The following is a 17,545-nucleotide window of genomic DNA, read 5'->3' as shown; positions in this document are numbered from 1 at the left end:
TCTCCCTCACTTCTGCTCCCCTCAGCTGCTTTGCAAAGCAGAATAAGGAAGTGGAGCCTGCAGTCTGGGGAAACACACTTCCAGGATTAGCAGGCCTGTCCATAATCAAAAGTCCTGAAGCCCTGATCCCCCTGCTCAGTTCTGGGATGTTCTGATCTTCCAAAACTCAAACCAAACTCACTGCCACTGAGTTGATTCTGACTCATAGCGCCCCCAGAGGCCAGGGCAGAACGGGCCCTGTGGAGCTTTTGAATGGAAAGCCTTGAGCACCACACCCACTCAAGGCTATAACTCTTTATGGGAGCAGAAAGCCTCAATTTTCTTCCAAGGAGCACCTGCTGGGTTTGAACTGCTGACCTTGTGGTTAGCATCCCAACAAGGAACCCACTACACCACTCTTCCAGGTGTGTGTGAACCTAGGACACAGAGTCTGACAAGTGGAAGGGACGCAGCACAGGGGATGGGAAAAGGGGCACCAGGAAAACGTGTGACACTAGACTTTGTAGGTAGAGGACCCCAGCAAAGACACCGTCCTGCTATGAAGAGCTCTCCCAGCCAGACAGGCAAGGCTTTCTAAATGTCGTGTGTGTGTGTGTGTGTGTGTGTGTGTGTGTCTTGGGCGGGAGGGGAAGGAGTAAAATGTACCCTTATAAGGCCAGCTACTTCACCCCCTAGGATGCCGTTTTCCATTTGTGAAACGGGGCCCTTATAGGGCAAGCCTGAGAACCACAGCCACTCGGAAGCAACTTGGCACTTTGAAATGGTACTGACCGGCGAACAGTAGGGTTGTTAAATTTATTTTTTTAATATATATATTTTCATCTTAAAGGAGGGCTGCCTGGGCCCATTGACTTAGCTCTTTCTGTTTCCTTTCATTTCTTACGAATGAATGGGAGGATATGCTAGAGAATCCAGTCCAGAGTCCTAAAAACCCTTCGGGACTGACTTGCCTTCATATAATAAGGAAGCAGGCTCAATCATATGCACCCTGGTGCCACAGTGGGCTTCACACTGAGCTGCTAACCACAGGTTGGTGGTTTGAACACAGTCATCACTCCATGGGAGAAAAACAAGGCTGTCTACTCCAATGAAGATATAGAGTCCCAGAATCCTACAGAGTCAGTCCTATTTGGTCCCAAAGGGTCGCTGTGAGTCAGATTGACTCAATGGCAGTGAGAGAGAGCTGGCCAAATTCAGAAAGAAAGTCTAAGCTCTGTCCTCCCAGGAGACTGCCTCTTTTTCAAACCAACCTCAAATCCCTGTCCCTATTGTCCCTACGGGAGCCATGTTGGCACAAAAAACCTAACTAGCACATAATGCCACCAAGTCGATTATTATTCTTAATGACCCTATAGGACAGCCTAGAACTGTTCCATCGGATCTCTGAGAGTGTAAATATTTACAAAGCAGACAGTCTTTTTCTCCCAAGGAGTGTCCGATGAGTTTTAACTAATGCTTAATTAGCTGCACCACAAGGGTCCTTTTCGAGTCTGGCTAGAACCGAGAAAGGCTATTTATTTCCCTTGATAAGGCATTCAAAGCTGGCGCAGAGCCCAAGGGAGGGGAGGACGAATCCCACACTGAGACTCTGTGCAGCCTTAAGTGGGGTGCACCATGGAGCAGCTATTGCTCACAGATGTCCTGCCTCCTGCCCCGGCGTTCCGAACCACTGTACTCCTGTGTTGCTGTGGGGCCTTGATGTGCCCCCCACAACAGGAAGCGGTGCCCGGTTCTAAGCCCTCCTCACCACAGTAGGTAAGTTCAGGCCCATTGCTGCAGGCTCCCTGTCAATTCATCTCCGTGAGGGTCTTCTTCTTTTCCCCTGACCGCCTTCCGGTGGGGCAGTGGTGAGGCATCTGGCTGCTAACCATGAGGTCACCAGTTCGAAACCACCAGCGGCACGGCAGGAGAAAGGGAGAAAGACGAGGTATTCTACTGCCATAAAAAGTTAGTTTTGGCAACCCGCAGGAGAGGGTCACTCTGAGTTGGGATCAGAGAGACACCCTAATTCAAATGTCTCACTTCGCATCGGGCTGCCTTTCACTGTCCAGCTTTCGCACCCGCCGGAGGTGATTTCCACGCAAAAGCACGGCTTGCGCAGTCGCCCCGGGGCTAGTTAAGCACCGTCCTCTGGTCCACGTGCAGGCACACGGAGTGCGTGGAAGCCCCTGTCTTTGCGGTGGAATCCATTCTCTGCTGTGGCCCACAAAGCATTCACGCGTTCACCATGCCAAGTGACAAATCATTAGAAGTCGTGCTCACGGGGCCTGTGGGGAGAGCGGGTCTGTATCGGAAAGGACTGTCATTCTGCTAGATGGGAGGAAAAAAAGCCGGCTGTGTCACTGCCACCCTGGAGGGGGTGGGGGAGCGTTCGAGGAGGAGAGGATTGGGGAGAATGTGGGCACCTTTGCAGCCAGTTCATCAGGCAGAGAAAGGACCCTTTACAGGATGACCACCCTTTACAGGTGGTCATGAAAGAGACCCGAAGGTCTCGCTTTCACGATGAGGGTCCCGTTTGCAGGCTGGCTTTTGGTTTTGTTTCTGTTTAACCAACACTCAACTCAAAACTTTTCTTTCTTATGTTTCAAAAGCCAGCTCAAAACAGTTTGCCTAACAAACCCCCTAGAGACAGTCACTTAATATTTAACTCAGGCCAAATTACAGATGCAACTTCAGACGGAGGGGGCAGAATCTCTGACGCCTCATTCTGCTCCATTCAATGCAAGTCCGTGAGGGTTACAGTCTGGCCATTGTGGGGTACTTTTAAAGACTCATTCATCTCCAGCAAGAACCAATTTAACAAGCGGGGCGGTCGTTTGAAGTGGATGGGGCAGTATTGGTTTAAACAGAGGATTAGGAGGCAATCACATTTAAAGTCATCTTTTGGCACTAAAATTGACCCCGGCTCGGGTTGTGATTACAGGGATGGGGACAGGCATCCTTCCTCGGCACCCTTCCCAGGTGACAGACTCCCTGGAGATAGTCCGATGCAGTCCGCCCACATCGGAAGAGACACAGGTCTATTTCCACATCTGAGAACAAAGTTCACTTTCTAATGAGATTGTTTTATAAAGCGATACCTTAAGCTCTCCTGCAGTTAGGCTGTTTGGATGATAGGGGCACACCTGAAAGGTGAAACTAAGTCTGCTTTAAATCGTATGAAGGGTGTCAGCAGTTCGAGCCCTCCAGCTACTCTGTAAGGAAGTGAGGATGCTTTGTTTCAGTAAAGATTTACAGCCTTGGAAACCCACAGAGGCAGTTCTGCCCTGTCTTATAAGGTCCCTATTCGTCAGAATTGACCCAATGGCTGGGAGTTTGGCTTTTGTTTATTTTTTAACCTATATCTACCTGACTTCTGTTGACACCCCCCACCCCAGGCGGGTTTGCAATGTCTGGTTGTCAGAAGTAGAGCAACGGCCCTTCCTTCTAAGGAGCTCCTGGGTGGCCTCAAACCGCCAACCTTTCCCTTAGCAGCTGGCTCTGTTAACCCTCCTCCCTCCCGAGGGGTCTCATCGATGTATCACCAGCAGATACTGATAGATCAGTCTGCAGAGTGCTCCGTAGAGGCAAGGAGGGTGAGACTTCCTGTCAAAGACATGCCAGGAGAGACCAGTCCCTGGAGAAGGACATCATGCTCAGTAGAGTAGAGGGGCATCGAAAGCGAGACGGCCCTCCATGAGAGGGCCTGACCAGCAGCTGCAGCAATGGGCTCAAGCATGGGAACACCAGGACGGGGAGCGTTTCATGATGTCTACCGTACGTCGGGTTGCTAGGAGTCGGCATCGACTGGATGTGCCCCGCAACAACAACACAGAGTTCGTTGTCCATCATTGGGAGTGTGAGAGAGATGGCAAAAGACCATTTTAAGCTCAGCCCCCCAGTATAGGGGTATTGGGCTTGGGACAGAAGGGCTTGCCCCAAAGGATTTGCTTTTGGGCTTGGGACAGAAGGGCTTGCCCCAAAGGATTTGCTTTTGTTTTCTTGGCTCCCCTATCACCAACACTTGGATTCTACCCAAAAGGAAAAAGGAACAAAAATTACTTTTGCCAAACGAGTAAGCTTTACATTCTGGCAATTGTGTTGAAGGCACAACAGCAGGCAGTCGAATGGATAATGAACGCTTTAGCCACGGGTTTGATCCGCCCACCGTGGATGCATTCGCAACACGAGGCACGAGAATCGAAGCCACATCAGCACTTGGTCTGCCGTGGAGCGCGAGGCCTCTCACTGCTTCCTCACGATATCCACCTCCATTCGAGTGCCACGAGGCAGGCACATACGAAGGTCCACGGCGTGTCTCTGTTTCCTAAGCGCTGTTATGCTCAGAACCGTGAGAGACGTTCACGAACAGAAATGTAGCTTCTCCCAGCCCAGGAGGCAAATGAGCCAAACTCGGAGCAAGGCTTTCGTTAAGGAAAGGCTTTGCCCTCTGTATTGGCTCTGGGCGAAAGGCCTTGTCTCTTTTCAGCTCCTGCTTCCTGGCTCCTTCTTGTGGTCAGTGTTCTTTCTCTGTGTCCAATCTGCTCTTTTGTATAACTTCAAAGGAGCATTGGTGGTATGACCGGGTAAGTATCAGGCTGCTAAATCACCACAAGGTCAGCAGTTCAAAGCCAAAATGACTTAGGGAGAAAAACTGCTCCGAGAGAGGGAAATGAAGATTCTGCTCCTATCAAGAGCAACAGCCTGGGAAATCCCATAGTGCTGTCCTACTGTGTCCTGTTGCAACCTTATGAGTTATCATCCACTCTCTGGCAGTAGGCTTGGGTGACATTTCAAAGGATCAAGACACACCTTACACTGACAGGGTCTCGTGAATTTAACGAATGGAAAATAGCAGCATGCATTCTGAGTGGCATTTATGACACACATTTGGGAGAGGGGACAGAACTCAATTGATAAAATTATGTGATAAGCCCCAACCCCAACCATCCCAGGATCACAAGTCAAGTCATTTTAAACCGAAGGACACTACAGTTCGAAGGACTACTTGTCTTGAACAAGGTTTCATGGGTAGAATAACAGTCTAAGTTTCTTAGTCTCTAGAGCAGTGGTTCTCAACCTCCCTAAGGCCATGACCCTTTAATATAGCTCCTGTGTGGTGATTCCACAACCATAAAATTATTTTCATTGCTGCTTTATCACTGTCATTTTGCTACTGTTATGAATTGGGCAACCCCCGTGAAAGGGTTGTTTGACCCCCAAAGGGGTCATGACCCACAGGTTGAGAACCGCTGCTCTACAGAGATTTACCACCTACTTCCAAACACATCACCTTCTCACTCACTGCCATCAAGTCAACGACAGCTCATAGGGACCCTGCCCTACGGACAGGGTGGAACTGCCTCGGTGAGTTTCCACGACTGTAACTTTTTATAGGAATAGAAAGCCCCATCTTTCTCTTGTGGAGCGACTGGTGGTTTTGAACTGCTGGCTTTGCAGATCACATCTGAATGAGTAGCCACTACACCACCAGGGCTCCTTAATGCCTTCTTTGGGTCCTGTTACTAGAACGCACCATCAAGTTAGTTCTGACTCACAGCAACCTGATGTATAACAGAAGGCAACACTGCCCAGTCTTGTTCTATCCCCGCGTTTGATGCAACGCTTGAGCCTATTGTTGCAGCCACTGTGTCAATCCATCTCATTGAAGGCCTTCCTCTTTTTCACTGACCTTCTGCTTTACCAAGTATGATGTCCTTTACCAGGGGCTAGTCTCTCCTGTCAAAGTATGTGAGACAAAGTCTTAACCATCCTCGCTTCTAAGGAGAATTCTGGTTGTATTTCTTCCAAAACAGATTTGTTTGTTCTTTTAGCAATCCATGATGCTTTAAATATTCTTTTGCTAGCACCAAAATTCAAATACACCGATTGTTCTTTGGTCTTTCTTATTCATAGGCCAACTTTTTATATGCATACGATGCAATTGAAAATACCATGGCTTGGGTCAGACACACCTTAGTCCTTGCTCTTCAATGTGTAAAAGAAGACATAATGGCAGGTTTGTGCCCAATGCAATCTGTCATTGATTTTGTGACAGCTGCTTCTATAAGCATTGATTGTAGCTCGAAGTCAGATGGAATTCTAGACCATCTCAATCATTTCTCCCTTTATCACAATGTTACGTACTCGTCCAGTTGGGTCAATTTTTATTGTCGTTACGTTGAGTTATAATTCATTCTGAAGGCTGCAGTCTTTGATCTTCATCAGCAAGCACTTCGAGGGGCCCTGTGGTCCAGATCAATTAGGTAGCCCTGATCCTCCCACAGCCAGCTGGACACCCATACAATCATCTACAGACTGACCAGAGATGGATGGACAGTGCAAGCTGACCCTACACAACGACCTGGGTCAGATCAGCTTGCGAATTTGAATGAAAGGCACAGTTGGGAAGTGGGCAGCAGGAGATCGAGAAGTGGTATGTGACATCATAGCCTAATAACAACAGATAGTCAAACAGCTGACAGCATCAGCTCCTGTGAGGTTCTAGAGCTTGACTACCCAGTAACCTTATAATATACTCATAACCCTCTATATTTCCATCACCATTGGGTAGATTCCATCTCAGCAGCCCTATAGGACAGAGTAGAACTCCACAGGGTCGCCAAGACTGTCGAGCATCATGAGAACAGCCAGCCTCGTCTTTCTCTCATGGAGCAGCTAATGGACTTGAACCACCCACCTAGTGGTGAGCAGCCGGACACTCAACAATCACACACCCAGAGCTCCTGGAAGCAGGATTCATGTGCTGCCATCGACTCATTGCGACCCAACCCTGTAGAACAGAGAACTGCCCCTGTGGCTCTGTAACTCTTCACAGGAGTAGCTCGACCTCATCTTTCCCCCAGGGGGCAGCTGGTGGTTTCAAACTGTTGACCATATGGTTACCATCCTAACTCATAGCCCATTACCCCACCCAGGTTCTCAGAGGCAGGATGACTATAGGATATATTTTGAAGACTGTAATCTTTAAGGACGCAAATGGTCACATCTTTCTCCCATGGAGTGACTGCTAGGTTTGAACTGCTGACCAGTCAGTTAGTGCTTAACCACTGAGCCACCAGGGCTGCCTCTAGAAAGGTACATTATATACTATCTACTTAGACAAGAATTTGACTAACTGATGTTAAAAATAAAACACAGCAAAATAACTGTAAATCTGACTTAAGGACAGCCTTAGGAAGAGAATTTGGTTACAATCTGGGGGGGAGGGGCAATTTAATCTACAATCACAATTTACCCTAAAACAGGGTCTAGTCTGACCGACCTTGAAACTGACCGCACATAAAAAATTCTTCAAGATGGGGAGAGAAAGGGGAGAAAAGGAGAACCGATCACAATGATTGACATATATTGTGTCACCCGCACCCCCACCCGCAAGGGGGACAAACAACAGAAATGTGTGTGAAGGGAGACAGCAGATGATATAAGATATGAAAATAATAATAATTTCTAATTTATCAAGGATTCACAAGGGTGGGAGGATGGAGGAAGGAGGATAAAAGAGGAGCTGATACCAAGGACTCAAGTAGAAAGAAAATGTTTGGAAATGATGATGGTAACATATTTACAAATGTGCTTGATACAATTGATGTATGGAGTGTTATAAGAACTGTAAGAGCCTCCAATAAAATGATTTATTTTAAAAAATTATTCAAAAGAGCCCAATGCTGCAGGCAAACCTATTTCTACTGGTTTACCTAGACTGCTATTCGACTTACAGAGCCCTGATGGCACTGTCAGGTAAGCACTAGACTGCTAACTGCAAGGTTAGTGGTTCAAAACCACTAACTAGCAACTCCAGTAAAGATTTACAGCCTCAGAAACCCCACCTAGGGTCACTATTATTCAAGATTCATTCAATGGCAGTGAATTTGGTTTGGGGTTTATAGTTGGATTTAAAATGCCAGTTTTAGGAGACCATTTTCTTCAGGATTTAAGGTTCAGAAAGATACCCATGGGCGATGGGCACAGGGGGCCACCTCCAACTTCATGAAAGCCCCAAATCTGGAATCGCAAAGAATTAAGGCCATTTCTCTAGAGAAAGCAGTTCCTACAACTGCAATCCAACTGAACTACTCGGGCAGTATGAGTTACTGCCTGTAAAACAAATGCCTTTTTAAAAAGCAGGGGAATCGGTTGGGTCTTCAAAGAGAACTGCCAAATTAATACAGAATGGAACAAAAGAGTTGACACTCCTGAACTCAGCTGGCTTCCAACTAATTTAGGGTGGGAGAAAATGGTTCAAGTTACAAAACTTTAAACTCGCTCCCTTAGGCAATTAACATTCCTTGATCCCCATGGGGAAAAGGTGGTCATTAATTTAGGGATATCCCCCGCATGAGAAAGGTCACCCAGCAGGAAACTGATTGCCCTGCCTGGCTCCATAGAGAACCCTCCCCAGCTCCCCTCACCTTCCCACCCAACCCCCAACAACACTGGGGCTTCGTCCACCACCCCCACTGGTGCCAACAAGAAGTGTTTTTCATGATCATAACCCAAAAACCCAAACTCACTGCCATCAAGTTGATACCAATGCATAGCGCTCTGTATAGGTCAGGGTAAACCTGCCCCAGCAGGGTTTCCATACTCCAACACTTCACAAGAGTAAAAAGCCCTGTCTTTCTACCAAGGAGGAGCTGATGGTTTTGAACAGCTGACCTGATGGTTACAAACCCAGTGGATAAGCCCCACACCACCATGCTTCCGGCCAAGCACAGAGCACTCCTTCCTTCCCAGCACATACTCTCCACTCCTAAGAATGTCCACCACTGTCTCTCTCCTCCAGGATTCCCCCCAGGAGAAGGCACATCCCCTGCCTGCCCACACTCAGCTCGGCGGCCACAGCACAGCACACAGAATAACTGCCTAACTCATAGCTCCAGTGGCCCCTGGCCAAGGCCTTGCACCATGTTAAAATCCCTGCACCACGGAACAGGCCAGCAAACCTCCCGACAACCCACCGACTCAACGGTGCTCTTCCTTTCCTTAGGTGCAGGTCTTATTTGTTCCTTCGCTGGCAGACAATGACAGTGGTCCCTGGATGGGACAAATGGTTGGGGCTTGTCCACAAACCTAAAGGTTGGTCATTCAAATCCACCCAGCAGGAAGCAAGGTCTGGCGAACATGCGAAGAAAACCTAATGACCCGGTGGATTCTCTAACACACAGGATCACCGTGCGTGAGAATGGACATGCTGGCAATGGACTTGGCTGTGTTTTTAATGGCACCTAACCACCACTCCATACCAAGACTGAAGACCTTCCTGAAGCCCGAGGAAAGAGTTCCCAGCCCTGGGGGTGAGGATTAGTCTCAGAGGGCCCCAAGGGTCAATTGCTATCACTTACAAAGATAATGTTCTACATCTGACTTTGGTGTGGACCAACTGGGGGTCTTAAAAGAGCTTAGGCAGCCATTAACAGTGCAACTGTCTCTCCTTGTCAAAAAAGAACAAAAACGAGAATGGAAACCATGAGTCGCATGGACAGCTGGACCGTGTGACAAACACCATGTTCGAAGCCCTGAGACCAGAAGAACTAGCTGGTGTCAGCTACCATGACTGAGTGCTCTGAAAAGGATTCCATTAGAAGGTTCTGGATAGAGTGAGAGAAATATGGGGGACAGAACTCAAAATCAGTCAAGAGATCAGGCTGACTGGTGGGGAGAAAGACAGATGGGACCCCCAAAGGTTACGGCTCTTCATTACCCTTCAGGTCTGGAAGGGAGCTCACAGGAGTGTTAGAATAATCAAGCTCGCTCAACAGGGCAGCATTTGCCTACAAACAGGTGGTTGGGACAAAAGGAGATGTGGCAGCAGGAACACTGAATCCAGAGGGATTCAGATGACACACTGGGGGGCCTGAAACGGAGGCATTGAAACCAAGTGTAGAAGTTGTTGAATGAAAAACTGGTGATCTACTCTGTAGACCTCCACCTAAATCACACCAAAAAAACTTTTTAAAAGAAAAAAATACATCATTTACACCCCACTCAACTGCCATGACAGTCTGGGAGTTAAAAAACAAACTCAAAAATCGCCATCAATAAACGAGTGAAAACACTCCTGGACGACGGTAGGTTTTCCCATCTAAACGGCGGAAGGATCTCTTGCTCTTTCCCCCCTCGCTCCCACCTCAGCCAGCTCCAGCTGCCTCCCCTGCTCTGAAGCTGGCCTCAAGGAAAGGAAAGGGACCAGGAGACTACTAGACCTCTCTGACTCCTAGGACACAGAGCCCAGTTTGCCGATTCTTGGATTGACCTTGTAGATAGAAGTTGGATTTCAGGAGGCAAGCCATGGGAGAGGGAGTGGGGAAGGGAAGATGTGGCCAGTGGTGTGGAAAGTAAGAGTTAAAGGAGAGATCAGAACCTGGGGGCGAGTTACATGATCCAGGACCTTGGCCATTCAGGTTAGCCACTCAGGCATTCGAACTTCAAGGACTCTTTGTTCCATAAGCATAGAACATTTAAAAATATCAGTAAGCCGACATGTAAAAACCTGGAAATTTCACATGAATGACTGGAAGACCAGCCAACTCTGGGCCTGTTTTGCAGTCACAGCTGGAGTGGAGGGGCCATTGCTCCCCACTGTGCAGGGGCGGGTCACAGGGGGACGACACTCATGCATACCCCCACCCCACCCGGACACTCCTTGTTTCACTGCTGTATTGCTCTATCTGGCCTTGAAGGAGCTGAGTGCATGGGCCCCAACCACGGCCCCAGCAACTTGTTCTACAAATGAGAACAATCAAGTCCAGAGTGGAGAATTCTGGGCTTGAGATCCCACAGCTTCTCAGAGGCAGGGCCACCTGAGAACCCAGGCTCCGTGGCACCCAACCAAGGGCCTCCGAGCCATTCCTGAGGCAGGGGAGGAGGCCCGAAGCCCCCTGTCTTGGGGAGACCATCTTTGATTTTAGAGCTGGAGGATCTTCCCCTTTACAGAGAAGTCCAGAACTTTCATCTTGCTCAAACGACGACTTCCTGAGCCTGCGGCGTAACTGGAGTGGGCTCTATGTACATCTGATACGTCTTCATGACCGCTTGGGGAGACCCATGTCATGAACCCCGGTTCACAGAAGAGGAAGATGAGTCAAGGTCCACAGACATAGCTGATAACACTTGAACTCAGGCCAAAGCCCATGAAGTTTTAGGATGCTGCCTGGTGGCCTCAGAACGGTCAGCCTACGCAACAGCTCTCCAACCCGCCAGCCAATCAGACCGAACTCCTTTGGCTCTCGATGGAATTCAGTGGCTGGACCCCAGATCAAGCACGGGAAAGCACTTCCACCTCAAACTATGGTGTGGTTTTTGTGTGCCTGTAGGCTATCGCGATCACACTAGAAGTCCTTTCCAAGGAAGGGCCCTGCCTGACATCCTCTTGTGTTTCCTGTACTCAGAGAGCAGTGGCCTCACTAACACCTTGTGGGATGATTGGTCAACTCTTTCTAGTTTCAGTCTTTGGTAACATTTTACTAGTTTCACTAAAAAGGCCCTTGGGGAGGGTACATTTTTGGTCCCTCTACATGGGAGAGCCCAGTCCCCGGAGAAGGTCATCATGCTTGGTAAAGTAGATGGGCATCCAAAAAGAGGAAGACCCTCCTGGAGATGGATTGCCACAGTGGCTGCAACAATGGGCTGGAGCACAACACTTGGACAGACGGCGCAGGACCCGGTAGTGTTTGGTTGTGTTGTACACCAGCTCGCTAGGAGTTGGAACGGACTCAGCAGCACCTAACAAACAACAACAACAACAACAACAACATGGGCTCACAGAAAGGTCTGTGTACCTCGCCTCTCTACTTTGCTTACCCACAGGAAGGTGTGCGACATGGATGAGATCACAAGCTAAGGAGTACATTGTCTTCCTTCCATTTTAATGGCTCCTAAATGACTTTTTATTATTTTTTTATAACAGCTTTATCAGTACCTAATTGTGGCAGTTACGTACTCTCCTGTCAACTGGAGTGAAGGGATGGAGTCTAGCCTGTCAATCAGGTCATAGCCAATGATGCCTCTGTGTGGGCATGGCCTTCTCCTGAGAATTCTAGGAACTCCTGTTTTCTACCCTGGAAGTGGGACACACATTCACGCTCTCTGCTTCACATTCTGTTGACAAGTCACATGAAACTATGCTGATGGCAGCCAGAGTCCTGGAGCTGGATGAGCCACATGGAGAGCCACGCCAACGCTGAGATGCTTCCACAAAACTTTCCACCCACTGGCCTGTGAACTTTCTGCTTTCAACATCACTGCATGTGCTGCGTGAGTCTGAAGAGGAATTTGTGAACTAGTATCGGACATATAGGTTAATATCAGACATATGGACGTAAACTGGACTGGGCTGGTTTCTTAATATACAATTGCTCTTTGATATAAAGCTCTCTGTTATACACATATGAGTGTCTCTGGATTTGTTTCTCTAGTCAGCCCAGACTAACACAATACTTTACTTATTATACAATTCAATCGTTCAGCCATCTCAAGGAAAATTGTCTAAATTACTTTTCCAAAGAAACCAGGTAACGAATCCTACTCCAAGTTGTTAAACAACAACAACAAAGGAACCATGAGCAGAAAGCATTTAGAGGGCGAAACACATCCTCGTACAAGCAGTGAGCAGTGGTCAGCACACTACTGCTACTTACAACCCATATGATGATCAGCCTTCGGGACAGATAAGGATCGATGTTCCACAGAGTGAAGGGGAGAAAGGTGATGAAGAACACTTCTTGACCCAAAGCAGCCGAGAATTTGAACAGGTAGTAGTAGAAGTAATTCTTTACAATGTACTTGTGGATGTACGTCTGAAAGACAAAAAAGCAGAAGAGGCCGTGAGTTCCCTGGTCATGTCGCCATGGGGCAAACCTGGGCCTAACACCCAGAGGTCTCAACTGTCCACGTGTGGCTTCGCCCACCATTCTGTGATCACCGTGTCTGTCTATCAACCTCACTGCCCACAGAAATACAGAAGACGTCAGTTCTTCTTAAAGTTCAGGTGTCCAGAAGGCTACAAACTTGAGCGGTGAACTCTACCAGGGCAGTAGACTGTAGCCAGCGGGATAATGTCCCGGCATCCTTCGAATGTCTATGTGCTAATTCCCACAACTTGTGAAGATGCCTTATGTCTGGACCGTGGGGGTGCAAAGAGGGAACAAACCAGAAGGTTGGCATTTGAATACACCTGGCCATCCGCTTCTGAAAGAAACTCAACTGCCCAAGGGAACACAGTCCCACTCTGGCACACAGGAGGTCACCCATAAATCACGTTACCTGAGTGATTAGGGACCTGTCGCTGGGGAGATCAGCCGGGTCATTGGGATGGGTATTTTGTGATCCCCAAAGCAAAGGTTTCCGTGTCATCAGAGGGATCCTGGAGAGATGGAAGGGGGCGGAAAGGTCCTTGACAGATCTAAAGATGCTGTGTGGCTGCGGCTTTGAAGATGGAACCTTTCTACCGCGGTGGCTTTTTCAAAGGACTAATCACATGGATGAAGCCTTGAAAAAGGTCTAGAGCCCTTTTACATGTGAGGAATACAACACCACGGCCTTGAACCTTGTAAGACTATCACTGTACTGAAGGCAGTTGGCTGCCTGCCAAGTATGCATTCCATCTCCGCCCCACCACCTTCTTCTCGATCTGATTCTAGCTTCTCTGCCGGCCGGCGACACAACAGAAATTGACACCCCCGAGGTCGCAGAGCGGGATTGGGATCCATCCAGATTCATCATTTGGGGGCATTTATTCAAAATTCAACCTCAAGCCAAGTAGGTCATGGCCCACCGTGCGGATGGTAATGTGTCTGATGTGAGCACATCGCAACTACGGAGGTGGGAGTCTCTCATCTGAGATTCACGTCACTTCCAGATGAGGGCAGACTGGAGAGGACGCCAAGAAGGGCATCCTAAGCATGCCGGCTGCTCTCAAGTCCAGCCCGACGGGCGCATGGCCGGTCACTCTGGGTGTGTCACACTCCACCCTGTGTGTGTGTCGTAGTCCACCCTGTGTGTGTCACAGTGGAGCTGTGCAGCAGCGGCTTCCCCAGGGTTGATTTTTCACAAGCAGAGCACCAGGCCTTTCTTCCAAGGTGCTCTGGGTGGGGACGCAAATCGCCAACCTTTGAGTTAGTGTCTGAGCCCTGCCCGTTTAAGCACTGGCACCACCGAGAGGCAAAAACTACCACACAAAATGCCTTCATCAGAAAGTGTATGGTTTCACCAATCTGACTTGCAACACAAGGGCCCCCAACTCCACCGCTGTCTGGTGGATTCTGGTTCAGAGCAACCCTAGAAGTTTCCTAAGTTGTAAATGTTTATGGAAGCAGAGACTCATTCTCCTCCCACAGAGCAGCTGGTGAGTTTGAACCAGTGACCCTGCAGTTAGAAATGCCACGCTTAGCCCGCTGTGCCACCAGGGCTCCGTGGACCAAAGGCAAGGTCCTGTGACAGGTGCACAACAGACTGTCTTTGTCCAAAGCAGAACCCGAAGTGCGGCAGGATGGCTGCCAGTTCTGGTTTTTACACGTGCACACCAAGAGGTCTGACCTTGCAGTACACTGGAGAGAGTGCCTTTCACATGAAGGTCAGTTATGTTAACCCACCGGCTACCGGGTACGGCTGGTCTTGTGGTCTGCTTGGAAGCTACACAAGAAAAACTGACAAAGATCAAGCCCCTCCAACAAAGGTCGATTCCCGTGGCCTGGAGTCCCAGGGGATTAGGGGTGCGCAGTGAGGGATCAGGTTCAGTATCTTAATCCTAGGAAACCATTAAAATGACTTTCAAGGGTAAAAGTAAACTATTTTGATGTCACTTGTTAATCATTAACATTTCTCTTTCTCTTTTTTTTTTGTTTTTGTAGAGAGCTAAATATTCTCTAAGCCTTTTTCAGGATCAAGAGAACAAAATGTGAATTTTAATAAAATATCGGCATCTATACAAGACACCTAAAGGAGTTTGCTGAGGGGACACCCCTACCTACAGAGGTGTCTAACGGGCTGGAGAACCACTTTGGAGCTCCAAGTTCTTAGGGGTACGTGAGGGGGCCCCAGAAGTTGGCAGAAAAATGAAATGAAAAGAGAATAGGCTTCTCCCGGGAGCTTTTTGAAGAACCTTTGTAGGTCTTTAGGCAAAGGAGTTAAGTATTTGTCTTTTCAGAATGAGAATCTGAGTAGCTATGCCCAGGAAGAAATCTCAGTGTGTATGAATTCATTTGAAGACATCTTCTGAAAGTAGCAAACATGATGTCCTTGTGTGTGTGTGTGTATGTGTGTGTGTGTGTGTGTGTGTGTGTGTGTGTGTGTGTTGTGTGTGGTGTTGGGTGGGGCAGGGGATGCCATAGATGCAACGGGAGAGAAAAGAAACGGAAGGTGTACTTGGGCGGAGAGCTTCTTCGTCTCCACAAGGAGGGGTCCGGTGACCCCATGTAAAGTACTTGGCTGCTAACTAGTTGGCCTGTGGTTCCAACCCCACCCAGTGCCTCTATGGGAGAAAGACCTGAAGACTCACTTCTATCGGTTCTACTCTGTCCATGTGGTCAGAATCCCAAATCCACTCGGCCCCCCACAAGTGTCCCGATCATTTGTCACCAAGACAGGCATGAAGCAGTTTCTGATACACAGGGAATCACATGGAAACAGGCATAGCCATCATTACCAACTGAGTCGTCGCCTGCCATTGATGTGCTAGTTTTTAATTTGACGTGGGATTTGAAACCAGGTGGTATGTAGAGCCATTCAGTCTTCCCTTCGACGATGAACACTCATGCTGGTGTGTGTCTTGACTGCAGACCCCACAGGGTAACATCATTCATCGCACGCAGGCCCATTTCCCATTCTCGTTCACCTTCTCGCCTATTCCTGTCTGCCCTCTGCCCTTGGGCAAATGCTGCCCATTGATCTCAGATGGTCGGCTGGTCTATGGGGTGCACACCTCCTGAATGTAACCATTCACTTCCCACACCAAACCCATGGTCATTGAGCCAATTCCAACTCACAGTGACCGTAGGAGACAGAGGAGAACTGCCCCCCTTGGGTTTCTGATGCTATAAATCCTTCTGGAAGCAGAGAGCCTCATCTCCCAGCTGCTGTGTTTGAACCACCCGCCTTTGTGGTTGGCAGCCCAGCATTAACCCACTGTGCCACGCCATCATCTATTGCTTGGCTGAACTCACCCATCAGTTTGATTTATTGATGGTTTATTTTCCAGGAAGTTAAACACATTTTTTTAAATTAAAGCATTTCCACAGGGTCTCTTATGATCTCGGTTTTCTCAGTGTCTTATGACCTCTTTTTGGCCCAAAGTTCCTCAGACGCACCTTCTTCCAAAATGGCAGTGAGGCTTTCTCAGCCTTTGGAGGAGGGAGCTGCGTCTCCAGGGCTGCCCACAGCCAGGGCACATCACTCCGAGAGAAGAGGAAAGCATGCAGGCGGACTGTCCGGTGCAGCAGAAAGACCACGGAGGAGAGCAGTTTGGGCTGGTTCTGCCCTGAACCCCTGAGCAGTGTTATGAGTTCTGAGGACACCCCCGGAGGCCTGAATGCAGGGAAGTGCGCCCAGGTCAGTGCGGCTGCACACAATGAGGGCCGGCCAGATCCAGCCGGCAGAAGGCGGCTGCCCAGCAGACTTGGCAGTCAGCCCAGCTTTTGAGCTTTCAAAGGAGGACCACAAACACTTGCTTTTAACCAAAACATTGTGTGACCTTGGGGAAATCTGTCTGCCTTTCAGACGCTCAACTACCTTATCTGCAAAGGATGGGTATGAGGACTAATGTCATGTGTCACCTTGGCTAGGTCACGACCCTCCGGATGAAGTAATTCTTCTCCATCTTATGATCTAATGCAAAGGGAGGTTTCTTGGGGTGTGCAGCCTGCCTTCAATATATGCGGATGTCTGGCAAAATGGAACTCTCTGCATTTCTCAATTCCGCACATTCATTTCTGTACCTTGACCTCAGGTTCTTGAGACCTGAGCCCATAGCCTGCGGCCGGATGTACTGATTTAACTATGACACTCACGACAGCCACATGAGTCAGAAGACGCCCCCAGCCGGATGTACCACCCTCCACAGGGGTGTGAGCCAGTTCCTTGAGATACATCTCAACATCTCCACCCATCCATCCTGCTCCTCTACAGTTTGACACCATAGCTACAATCATGGCTCAAACATAAAAACAATTGTCAGGCTGGTGCAGGACTGGGAAGGGTTTCTTTCTGTTGTGCAGTGAATCACTGAGTCAGAACCGACCCAGCGGCATCTCATGACAACATAACCAGCCAGCCAGCCAGCCAGCCTGGTTTTGCTCCTCTATAAAACCCAGCCTAAGCCATTACGGCAGGATTGATTCATTTGTTTTGTTTTAGATTATTTTCTTGTGGCAAAATATATACATGAGGGGGCTTTTAAAAGTTTATGGGAAAATGAAATGAAAAGGTCACAGAATGTCCCCACAAAATTTCTGAAGCTTTCTCCTGCATATAGATTAAAGCCTGTCAGAGCGTCATTTCCGTACATGTACAATTGCGTGACATTGAGAACATCGGGGACCCATCCCAACGA

General features: G+C 48.6%; 1 protein-coding gene across 1 annotated transcript in view; it reads right to left on the bottom strand.

Annotated features, from left to right (window-relative positions):
* SGPP2 (sphingosine-1-phosphate phosphatase 2) overlaps positions 1–12,793 on the bottom strand; it is a 57,617-nt gene extending 44,824 nt beyond the window's left edge. Inside the window, exon 1 of the mRNA XM_004701640.2 lies at positions 12,639–12,793. The gene's annotated coding sequence lies outside the window, so the exon portion shown is untranslated. The remainder of the gene's footprint in view (positions 1–12,638) is intronic.
* Positions 12,794–17,545: the final 4,752 nt, after the last annotated feature.

This window comes from Echinops telfairi, unplaced genomic scaffold (assembly GCF_000313985.2).
Source record: "Echinops telfairi isolate 266 unplaced genomic scaffold, ASM31398v2 ScPeMD7_3;HRSCAF=10, whole genome shotgun sequence".
In the NCBI taxonomy this organism is placed as follows: Eukaryota; Metazoa; Chordata; class Mammalia; order Afrosoricida; family Tenrecidae; genus Echinops; species Echinops telfairi.
Note: the sequence above shows the minus strand (reverse complement) of the source record. Positions and strands in the feature narration are given on the sequence as shown.